General features: G+C 40.8%; 1 protein-coding gene across 9 annotated transcripts in view; it reads right to left on the reverse strand.

The window, feature by feature from the left end:
* Nucleotides 1-13,078, reverse strand: part of BACH2 (BTB domain and CNC homolog 2) — a 244,345-nt gene that overhangs the window by 219,855 nt on the left and 11,412 nt on the right. The window lies entirely within an intron of this gene.

Genomic DNA, 13,078 nt, shown 5'->3' on the forward strand with positions numbered 1-13,078 from the left:
TTTGCAGGAGGCCCTCGCCTGCAGAGCTCAGTGATCCACTGGGTATATAAGGGGTAAGTCTATCTTTCAGGTATTCTGGTCCCAAGCTGTATAGGGCTTTGTACACTAAAACCAGCACCTTGAACTTAGCCCAGTAGCTAATAGGTAGCCAGTGCAATTCATTCAGCAGCAGGGTGATATGTTGGCGAGACCCTGCTCCAGTGAGCAGTCTTGCTGCCACATTCTGCACCAGCCATAGCTTCCACACCAACCTCAACAGCAGCCCCACATGGAGTGCATCACAGTAATACAGCCTGGACGTTACCAGTGCATGGACAACAGTGGTCAGACTATCCCAGTACAGAAATGGCTGCAGCTGTCTTACCAGCCAAAGCCGGTAAAAGGCACTCCTAGCTACTGAGGTCACCTGGGCCTCTAGCAACAAAGATGGATCCAGGAGCACCCCCAGACTACGGACCTGCTCTTTCAGAGGGAGTACAACCCCATCCAAAGCAGGCAACTGACCAATTATCCACACTTGGGAACCACCAACCCACAGCATCTCTGTCTTGCTTGGATTCAGACTCAGTTTATTGGCCTTCATCCAGTCCACCACCAAGTCCAGGAAACAGTCCAGGGCTTGCACAGCCTCTCCCAATTCAGATGTTACAGAGAAATAGAGCTGGGTATAGTCAGCGTATTGCTGACACCTCACCCTAAATCTCCTGATGACCACTCCCAAGGGCTTCATATAGATGTCAAACAGCATGGGGGACAAGATGGTACCCTGCCACAGCACAACTGCCAGGGAGCCAAAAGACAATCACCCAATGCTATTCTCCAATAGGATCCTGGAGATAGGATCGGAACCACTGTAAAACAGTGCCTCCAATACCCATCTCACCAAGTCAGCCCAGAAGGATATCAATGGTATCAAAAGCCGCTAAGAGATCAAGGAAGAGTAACAGGGTTGCATTCCCCCTGTCCTCCCAATAAAAGGGCAACCAAGGCCGATTCAATCCCATAACCAGGCCTGAACCCAGACCGGAATGGATCAAGATAATTTGTTTCATTCAAGAGTACTTGCAACTGCTGGACCACAACTCTCTCAATCACCTTCCCTAAAAAGAGGGAATTTGCGACTAGGCAGTAGTTGTCAAACCAATGGGCCCAGGGTGGGCTTTTTTAGGAGCAGTCAGCCCACCACCTCTTTCAGGGCAGCTAGAACCACTTCCTCCTGCAACGACGGATTGACCACACCTCATACTGATACACATAGAAGGTAGTAAAATACTGGAGTAAGATTTATCTTTGAACAAAAACACCCCCTACAGTCCTTCATAAAATGGATTTTAAGGAATTCAGGATTCAAAACATGTTAAGAAGTATTCGCTAGGGTCATAAGGGTCCCTTATGGAAGAGGGTCACTTATGGAAGCGTCATTAAAAATGAAAGTTTGTACCTACTTGCAGTATCACTCCCCCTCATTAAAATTATCATTGTTATTAAAAGCACTGTTATGACACATCATAGATTTGTTAAAAAACTACATCGGTAGTATTTTCTTGGCTTTTACCTCATTCATGGTAGATTATTTCTCTTCATATTAACCTTTTAATGTGGAGATCACCAACATGGAGCCCAGAGATGGACTGCTGCCCTTGCAGACTTTCTCTGGTACACACAAAAACTGAGCACCCACCTGCTCACTGCCCCTTTTCTCTGGTGGTGGCAAAAGTGGTTAGTCATCGTCATCCCCCGCCACCCAGGAAAAGTAATTAGAGCAGAAGATGGAAGACAAAAGGGCGATACTCTTTCCCACTTCCAGCTGTCCACACAGTTGGAGATATGTTTGATATTGCACCACTGGATTCATATTAGATTAGATCAGCAGACATCACTTGGAAATGTAGTCCTGAAGCCACAAGAGAGGGAGATATGAAATACCCCTTGACAGAAAAACCAGTTATGCTATGGACATGGGTAAGACCATAACTAATCCATTAACTAGAGGTCTCTTAAAGGGGAACTATGGCAATAGAGGGTGAGATGGTTCTGCCTTAACACAAGAGGCCTCTTAAAGGGCAAAGTGGGCTGCAACTCCAACAAATGGGCTTGTTGTAATGAAGTGCCTTACATTAGCAGGCTAATCATTTCTCATGATATGGCAGATTAATAAATAACCGAGTACTGAACCACATCCATAGCAACAAGAAATTTGCAATTTATGTCCAAATGTCAGATAAAAGGATGTAGTAGAGGACAGACATGCTGTTGATTCAACAGGAATAAATGCAAAGTTCTACACTTAGGAAAAAGAAACCAAATGCACAGTTATAAGATGAGGGACACTTGGCTCAGCAATACAACATGTGAGAAGGACCTTGGAATTGTCATTGATCACAAGCTGCATATCAGCCAACAGTGTGATGTGGCTGCAAAAAAGGCAAATGCTATATTAGGCTGCATTAACAGAAATATAGTTTCCAAATAGCGCGAAGTATTAGTTCCCTCTATTCAGCACTGGTTAGGCCTCATCTTGAATACTGCGTCCAGTTCTGGTCTCCGCACTTCAAGAAGGATGCAGACAAACTGGAACAGGTTCAGAGGAGGGCAACAAGGATAATCAGGGGACTGGAAACCAAGCCCTATGAGGAGAGACTGAAAGAACTGGGCATGTTTAGTCTGGAGAAGAGAAGACTGAGGGGAGATATGATAGCACTCTTCAAGTACATGAAAGGTTGCCACACAGAGGAGGGCCGGGATCTCTTCTCGATCGTCCCAGAGTGCAGGACACGGAATAATGGGCTCAAGTTGCAGGAAGCCAGATTTTGACTTGACATCAGGAAAAACTTCCTAACTGTTAGAGCCATACAACAATGGAACCGATTACCTAGAGAGGTAGTGTGCTCTCTGACACTACAGACATTCAAGAGACAGCTGGACAGCCATCTGTCGGGAATGCTTTGATTTGGATTCCTGCATTGAGGAGGGGGTTGGACTTGATGGCCTTATAGGCCCCTTCCAACTCTACTATTCTATGATTCTAATGCACAATAATATATGTTTAGTTAAAAAAAAGGTTAAAGTACTAGATAATAGCCATGTGGTAAGTAGATTTATGCAAGACACATTTGATATGTATCATGCCTAATTAATAATGTATTATATGTATTTACTGATGGGTAGAATTAGTTAATGCACTATACACATATTGTGTTTAAATAATCACACAGCAGCTGAACAGAAACCAGAGCCACTGAGAAGGGAGGCGGGAAATAGATACTTTTTGGGAGAGGAAAACACAAGTTAATGAAGGGGTTAGAAAGTGGGGTGCTACAGGACTCAGGGGAGGGGGAGGGGGAGGGGGGAGAGGGAGAGGGGGAGAGGGGGGAGAGAGAGAGAGACAGACAGAGAGAGAGAGAGAGAGAGAGAGAATGAATGTATGTGTATAAGTACATGCATAGGGGGGAAATAGGGAAGTTAGCCTAACGGTGCATTAAAAGTTGAGCAGCAGTCTATTACTGCAGACTCAAAGAGCATGTGGGAAGATTTGCTTTCTTTTTCAGAACTGTAACAACCGCTACTAAATGCTCCCTCCCCCCGCGCATGTTACCTATGCATGAAAAAGTACTATGAGAACTCCCAGGTTTTAAAAAGCAGCATGCAATAGGGAAAGGGCCATTTGGTACAGGAGTCAGTTACCCAACAAGTTTCTTCATACATTTCTGTGATGTAACCCAGCATATTTTCATATATGTAGGTGTACCTATTGCCAATGTTCTGGAAGATTAAACACAAGGGGTTCTCTACAATGGGCTAAGAATGATTAAAGACTGTAGACATACAGAGAAGCAAGAGACACTAACTGCTAGGACCAGCCTAAGGAGAAACAGCAAGTGCCATCACCTTGCCCAGCCAAGGGTAGCAATCAAGTTCTTCTGGAACCAGAGACAGAAAATTCCATAAGTACCTCTCCCTGAGGAGTAAAGATACCATGAGTCAAACAACAAAGGATCTGCTGCCCTTTCATGATACTCTGAAGCCAGCTGCTTCCCTGTGCCCAATGGTAAGGCCAACCCTGCTGCCTGCATTTCTAGGTCTGTTGTTCATTTTGGTTTAGTTTTTCTCCTTTAGAGTCTAATTGGCCCTTGTCCTTCCTAACCCTAGGGCAATTGGCCACTAAAGCAAAGTTAGGCAGTGCTGGAGATAGCTGACCAGCAGTTTCCTGCTTTCCTGTGTGTTTGCCTGCAATACTCTCTACCCTGTTCTCCCTATTTCTAGAGAAGCTTTGGAATTATCAGCTGGTTTACACATGGCTGTTCTTAATGTGGTAAATGTAACATGTAGCTATCTAATATAAATGGACATCCAGAATAATGTTATATACAGATCACCTACAGAAAGAGCACAATTTCCAGAGTATATGAACCTTTTAGCACACTGCATTAAGCTAATTAAAATCAGGTCTACAAACATGTAAAATTAGTTGTCTTCTTGTGGCCCAAACCAGTTTTTCCAGAAGTAAGTTACATTAAGATAATACGACACTTGAGCGGTTATGAATTTGTAACACATCATTAGTACCTTAACCTACTGTTCTCAAATTGTTAGTTAGGCCTCCCTATGGATTGCATGGATAGCAAGTCCCTCATTTCTTCCACATTAGTTTGTGGATGATAAGTGTCAAAAACTTTCTAAGTCAAGGTTTATTCTTTCTGATTCTAAGGTCACATTAGCAAACAAAACTCACTAATCAGCCATTGCCAAAAAAAATCCACACACTCCTACTTTCTTTTCCCTAGTCCCTACAGTATGCATTATACTAAACACATGCAGTAAGGGAAAGTAAAAAAAAGCATATGAATAACTGAAGACAGCAACTTGATGCAATGATTTGTGTGTGTTAAACATCAGGCACTGATATCACAGACAGAACTTTCATATTAGTCAACACCAAGCACAATACTTTTTCATGTATGGTCATTCAGACATTAAGGATGCTCCTAGACAAGCGCTTACTCTGTGGGATTTGTGCTCTTAACGAATGCAACTTTTTTTGCAGTGTCCACAATATTATTGGCAACAAAATGCTAGTCTGTACTTATTCCCTATTTAATTCTGATTTACCCTTTCCTGGGAAAATCTAATAAATAAAGTTTCCAACACCACAATGACCTGTCTGCAAATTAAGCACCTATCTGGAATAACCCTGACACCTGGTGGGTTGAAAGATAATATCCCCCATGAGTTTTTCAAAAACATTCCTAACTATTGACAATCAGACAACACATCAAGCAGTTAACTGCAAAATGTAAAAATCAATCTCTCATTTTATTTCACTGATATCCCACCTTTCTTCCTTGAAGAAATTCAGGGTAGTATATACAGGGTTACTATAGTGTGGTATAATGGCAATACTGCTGAACTAGGACTGGGGAAATCCTGGTTCAAATCATCACTCAGCCATGAACCCATTAGGCAACCTTAAGCTAGTCACTCTCTTTCAGTCCCATCTGCCTCACAGAGTTGTTGTGGGGACAAAATGGGGTGGGAAGTGTCTTATAAGCCACCCTGAGCTCCTGGAAATAAAAACGTAAAATAAATACTCAGGCAATCTCCTATTCAATAAATGAGAGAAAAACAAGGCGAAAAGATGGAATGATTCTTTTTCAACAGTCCTTATAAACATTTTTTCTAACTACTATATCCACCTTGCAAGTATTAAGCCACAAAAACTATGATTTAAGCAAATGAATTATTCAAAATATTAAGGAGGACACAATCTTATCTCTCTTCTGTTCCTTACTGTAAGGTCAGGTGAGTTCAATTTAAAATTCTGAATGTTTAACTTCATGTGGATAACTGATATGAAACCATGTTCTCTGCCAAAATCAACCAAAAGAAGAAATGCAGATGCATAAAGAAAAGGTGTTAAGAGAGATATCCAAAAAGAACAAAAGATACTATTTGGCAAGTGAGTTACTTCTGATCCCCTTCCCTAGAATGTCAGAGTTCAGCTTATACTTCATTTTTCAGTTCTTTTGCCTTTGGATTTTCACCATGCCTTTCATGTTATTTAAGGCAGGCTGAGAAGCAGCGACAACCTTCCATGACCTTTTTTTTTAATTGAACTCCACTTTCCTAAAGAATATGCAAGATTCTTGAATCCATTGCAGCATTTTGACTATTTTCTTAATTTATCTTCAGGTACTTATAGTGAACCTCTGAGCAGCACAACAATTTAACTTCGAATACACAAAAGAATATGCAATTGCAAAACAACAAAATACAGACTTTGGGTTGCAAACTGGAATTTAAACATCAGAGGGGCTACTAAAAAGCCAGTGAAATAAAAGCACGATAACAGTGTGCATAAAGCTGCATTTTTTTTGTTGAGAAATACACCTTGTTCTATGACATTAATAATGACTAGACAAAGCAATCCTGTTGTAACTCAACTGGCGTGCATGCCAAATTCTACTAGCTTCAATATCATGACATGGTAAAAACTGGATACAGTTTGTTTTCTTGATGCTTTCATATCTCAGCTGAGATTATGGTGGTTACTCTTATTAAGCATTAGTCATTATATTCCACCAAGATGAAGGTAAACCTCAATTGGCAGACGAGCAACTATCTGAGGACAACAACTGAATGAGTCACTGATCCCACTTTAGCAGAGCCTACAGGATTAAGACTGTGGAAGAAAAAAAGGATAGCAAAGCAGGACAGCATTGTGCCTGTGCAAAGGAATTGTTTGCACAGATGTTTATATTTGTGTATTGCATTACCTTTAAATTCCAGCTCCAATTAACAAAGTCTGAAGTAGAAGCGGGAGAATCTAATAGTTTATACAACTTGCAAAATGCAGTGACATCATTTCTTTTGGACCAGGCCACCTAATTAACAATTTGGACTTAAGTGTGTATGACAGATCAACTTTTATCTGAATACATTTGCACAAGAAGAAAGTACCATATATAGTGAATGGGCTCAAACAAAGGTTTTCAAAGGAAGGGGAGAGAGAATTAGCTTCTATTTGGTCCCTTTCATTATGCTCCTTAATACCACAGGAGGATCAGCTTATTGTGCCACTTCATACAATACAGGAAGCTATGCGCTGGTTTCTGTGTTAGGAATCAATGGGCCAATTTTTTTCCCCTCCACTAAAAAAAGCTTTGAACCCCTCTCCATGTGCCCTCATCTATATACCTTGAAACATATTGTGAGCCAAAGCAGAGTAGCGAGCCCTTTTCCTCTCTCATCCTCCCCTTACACACTGGAAAAAGTGAAAATGCTGCCAGGCAAATGCTGCTATCCAGAAAGAATTAAGTACCCTTCAGTCCCACTGAGATCAACGGGCTTTAATTTTGCTTAACACATTCTGGCTTCTCTGTAACTCATTTTAAATTCTGTTGTAATCCACTATAAAGTATTTCAAAAATATGAAAAACCCCTCCTGCACGGTTTATGGATTTATTTCAAGTACATATAGGCCACCCTTCACCAAAGCTCCCAGGGCAGGGTACACATACATATTAACTCCACAACCAATATATATGAAACCAAAACCAACAGTTATTACTTCAAATCAGCTTGATTAAGAATAGAAGCTGTAAGAATAGAACAGTAGCTGAACAGTAGCAAGGCTCCTGCTGGAAGGAAGGGCGGATATAAATAATAAATAAATAAAACAGAACATAATCGTGACAATGCACCTCACCTGAGCTTCTCATCAATTAGTTGAAACTATGGTCTTCTTAACTGTTAGTGTGGTACTGGAAACATTCAAGAGGCAGCTGGACATCCATCTGCCAGGTAGGCTTTAAGTTGGATTCCTGATTAAGCAAGGAGTTGGACTTGATAGCCTTATAGGCCCCTTCCAACTCTACTATTCTATGATTTTATGATCAAGATGCTGCACAGAGCTCCTTCTCAGAAAAATGGTTCTCTTGTTTTAAAATAGTCACCCTGCTTGCATACAGGAAACTGGAAATGGGCTGCCTTCAAGTCAATCCCAACTAAGGGTTTTCATGGTAATTGGTATTCAGAGGAGGTTGACCATTGCCTCCCTCTGAGGCTAGTCCTCCCCAGCTGGCTAGGACCTGCTCAGCTTGCCACAATTGCACAAGCCAGCCCTTTCCTTGGCTGCAACTGCCAGCTGGGAGGGGCGCAACTCGGCTCCTTGCGACTATGCAGCTTGCCCACGGCTGCACTGGTGGCAGGGCACATAACCCCTGAGCCACTCACTGTGGGGGTGATCTTTAGCTGGCACTTTACACCCAGGAGACATGACCGGGGATTTGAAATCACAGACTCTGGACTCCCAGCCAGGCTCTCCTCCCCACTGTGCTATACCAGCTGTTGTTTGCACACAGACCATTAGGGATTTCAAGAATAATTTATTCTAAATATCCATCATTTTTACATTTCCTGGATAACTGTCACAATTCTACTGATTAATTTCTTACTTCGACTATGCAACTGTGGCAGAGGTTTATGTGTAGGTACATTCAAGTTTTACTAAATTAACTTTACTATCCTGTCTTTGTTTATAATTCACCTATTGGCCTGACCCAGCAGTTAAGGTTGTTGTTGTTTTGTCTACCCCACTGGAAGCTTATTGATTCACTCAGAAAATTTCTATGACTCAATGATGAGTCCCACCCATATTGAATCACTGATTCCACTATAAAACACTGACGTGAGTACATCATGTACCTTTCAAAAAAAGAATTTGCTTTTTCTCCCCCCGCTGCCCCCAATTGTTATTTCAGCTAGCCGGTGGTAATATTCCCAGTAAGAAAAACCAGCATATTTCTAAACACAGTGACCGACAAAATTAAGAATATGGATAAAGCATCTAGCATCAGCAATTTCTTATAGGGGCCTTTAAAAAAAAAACCTATTGTTTTATCAGTGCTGAGAAAATACAACTCTTTCATCTTATATTTGCATTTTATCTCCAAGGTATTTTTAACAACTGCATCCAGAGAACATTGTCCCAGAGCAAGTCAAAAGCACTCAACGTAAAAAATCTGGGATCTTAAGTATATTGCCTAGGAATTAGGGCGCATACAATTCAGTACATTTTACTCCTACATAATTCACTTGGGATCATTGTGATCACAGTTTGATACCGGGACATTTGGAGATAATATTTGGTGCTGTAACCAGTAAGGATTTAAAACAAATGTTGATGAAAATTAAAGAGGAAAGCACAAAAGCAAGACAACAGCTGAATGTCAAAAAGACTAAAGTAATAACAGAAGATTTATATAACTTTACAGTTGACAATGAGGACAGTGAACTTGTCAAGGATTATCAATACCTCGGCACAGTCATTAACCAAAATGGAGACAATAGTCAAGAAATCAGAAGAAGGCTAGGACTGAGGAGGGCAGCTATGAGAGAATTAGAAAAGGTCCTCAAATGCAAAGATGTATCACTGAACACCAAAGTCAGGATCATTCAGACCATGGTATTCCCGATCTCCATGTATGGATGTGAAAGTTGGACAGTGAAAAAAGCGGATAACAGAAAAATCAACTCATTTGAAATGTGGTGTTGGAGGAGAGCTGTGCGCATACCATGGACTGTGAAAAAGACAAATAATTGGGTGTTAGAACAAATTAAACCAGAACTGTCACTAGAAGCTAAAATGATGAAAATGAAGTTATCCTACTTTGGACACATCATGAGAAGACATGATTCACTAGAAAAGACAATAATGCTGGGAAAAACAGAAGAGAGTAGAAAAAGAAGAAGGCCAAACAAGAGATGGATTGATTCCATAAAGGAAGCCACAGACCAGAACTTACCAGATCTGAACAGGGTGGTTCATGACAGATGCTCTTGGAGGTCACTGATTCATAGGGTCGCCATAAGTCGTAATCGACTTGAAGGCACATAACAACAACAACAACAAACAGTTATAGAGATTTACAATGCTGAAGAATATGGTTTACCATACGGGGGGGAATCTAAAGATGCATCCCATGGCCACTGTAAAAGCTTGTAAAATATTATGAAGCAATCATAGTAAGACAGGCAATCTTATCTTGTTCTCATCCTTATTTGGTCTTGCCATCTGGGTAAACCACCTTGAAATCCAAATTGGATGAAGTATACAAATGTTTTAAATAAATAAAGCTCTGTGCCACAGATTTAGAAAATTAAGGCTAAAAAGACTTACACTTGGAAAAGAAATATTGTTCAATCAAGATCATGTTTTGAATGAGGACAACTATGGCTTTAATGCCACTTATGAGTATATTTTCTAAAAATCAATTTACTGCCACATAAATTGTTAAAAAGGTCAGGGTGATAAAGTACCTCCTAATCCTCTGATCTACAGAATTCAGGCCACCTAGCTTACTTTGTGATTTAAAATCTCACTTTAGTTACCTGATAGAATTTATTATGCATTACTTAAGCAATCGGGTAGCTGCCCTAAATATTGCTTTTTTTCTCCCTTCAATTGTTTGCATGTAACCATTCCCAAACTAAAATAAAATGTCAAGAACAAAGCACAAATCATATTAGAACTAAAAAGAAAACCAGAAGTTCCATAGCTGAGTTTATTTGTCCTCTGACTTTGGCAGGACAGGAGACATCACAGTCCTGTCCACTTTCTGCTTCCTGTCACCACCAATCCACGTTCATCTTCCTAGTTTCACAAGCCATTTCTTTTCCTATAGGATTGCACATGTATTATCAAATTTGAGAAGCAAGATTGGATAGCCGAAAGCCACCCAGATACCCAAAGAAGTTAAAGAAAGTGCAACAGCAATTGCGCAGATCATCTTGGGAAGAAGCAGATGTTTTAGCAGGCCAGTCTGGGAAATTCAGTCAGATAGAGCCCTCTTCCTGCCTTGGAAACAGGGCTGTAAAATCAAAAAGGATACTCCAGTTTATGTTTTTCCAAGCCAGTGGAATCTATATCTTCTCTCTTCCCAGGGCATTTCTTTAATAATCATTTAGCAAATAGGGGACAAAATCAAGAATAGGAACCTTGTTTTTTTAATTACAGTGTAGTAATTAAAGTTACCATGAAAGAGAGCTTTTTAACTAATCAATGGAGAAACAAATACATGCTCCTCTAAAAAAAAAAAAAAGGCGGGGAGTTGCTTCATGTAAAGTTTTCCAGCCTTTCACTATGAGTAGAAGCCACAGGTTTTTGAAAAGTCTTATACAGATTTATTATTAGAAATAGAAAGCCTCCTTAAAGCAATGAGTCATATGTATTGGAGGAAACCAAGAACACCCATTTCTTTCATGTCTTCTACAGCAACCAGGTTTTTTTTAATTATCCCCCCTTTATTATTCCTTAATACAGGGGGCCCCTGCTCATACGGCAGGTTCCGTTCCGCACTGCCGCCAAAAGTGGAAACCACCGAAAAGCGGAACCCATTGAAAATAATGGTGTGCGTAGCACGAAAATGGCGCATGACAAAAAAACCGCCATAAAAGCGGAACAAGTGCCTTAAAGTGGGGACTTTCCAGAATTGAAAGCTGCCGCATTAGCGCAACACTGAAAGGCGAAACGTCGTAAAGCGGGACCTGCCTGTAGACAGGTGGCTGTAAGGAGCTAATCAGAGTTGTCTAAAAAGAAGACAATTCATGTTGGTTCTTAATGCCTGCTTCTTTAGATCTACTGATTTTGCTTCGTCTGTATCCCAGCAAGCAGTGTTTATTAGGTTTTAATCAAGGTCTAGCAAGACGTATGCCAACAATTCTTTTTCTTAAAAAAAGAAAGCACGCGTTTTCAAAATTTTGAGAACACATTCAATCTTGAATGCAGCCTTTGCAACATGGTGCCCTCCAGGTGTTTTGGCCTACAACTCCCATCAGCCCTAGACAACACAGATGTTTTAGACTATGATTCCCATCAGCACATCTGAAGGTCACCACATTAGTGAACGCTGCTTCAATGTTATCTGCTTCAATGTGATTTTGTATGCCATAGCCCAGCTGATACCATTCGTGTGAAAACCCTACTCCTTATATGCTTCCAACTTTATTATAGAATGCAACCATCTTCACAGGTAGTGAACAAAATACACGTCTAGCCTCCAGGTTGCCATCCAGAAAAAGGTGAGTTCACTCCTTGAATATAGAAGACAAATTCAATGCTAGTACTAATCAGAGTAGAAGTTAGTAGAGATTGCTAACTCACATTCATTAATTTCAGTGGGTCTACTCTGAGAACTTAGTTGAATATAGCCCTGGAAGTTGGCCTGACCCATCATAAGCAATGCACTCTTGTAGAGGGAGAACAATTACAAGTCAAAATTAGCAAAAACCTTCTGAATTAGAGTATTCGAAGCCATCTGCAGGCCTTGGTAAAGCAACTGTTTACATTTTATGCAATAATGTGGCAAAGGACCCTGGCTTCTACACCACAAATCACTGACACCATGCAGATATCGGTACATCCATCTGCTGGGCTTCAGAACAGATCCCATGGATTCAACTACACTTTTGCATGCCTCCAATACAACCAACATTTGAAGTATGGTAAAAAAAATGCTCAGTAGCACTTCAGATAGGAGCCAGTATATACACCAAGATGTGGATCTCTGCAGACACAGAAGTATGCACCAACTCTTCAATTCTCTTATAAACAATGGAAGACTCTTATGTTAACAATTAAAGTCATTGGAGAAAGATGAAAAAAAACTGAATCCACAGGGGCATAATGAGACTTTTGGATTTAATGTACTCCTGACAGCTAGTAGTACCATCATGCTGCTCACTGCCCTACAGTGACAGTATGCCTGCCTAAGATCACAGGGGACAAGATATGCACTGTTCAGTGCATCTGATTCCAGCAAGCTGCATGTGCTCACCTGTCCATTCATAAAGTGAATGGTCCTCTGTTGTGGGATCACTGGTTAGAATCCACAGTGGTGCATTACCTATCTCCACAGAGGAGTGCTATGAGCAAAAGCCTGTCCAGGAATTCCCATGTTTTACAGATAGCATGAACAACTGCTGTGCAGGTGTGCCCTTAAAAGATCTTTGCAATCAGGATTCACTGTTGTAGCTAATGAGGAATTCATTTGGCAAGAAAGAAAACAGGAGGAAGAAAGGA

Source organism: Rhineura floridana, chromosome 4 (assembly GCF_030035675.1).
Source record: "Rhineura floridana isolate rRhiFlo1 chromosome 4, rRhiFlo1.hap2, whole genome shotgun sequence".
In the NCBI taxonomy this organism is placed as follows: domain Eukaryota; kingdom Metazoa; phylum Chordata; class Lepidosauria; order Squamata; family Rhineuridae; genus Rhineura; species Rhineura floridana.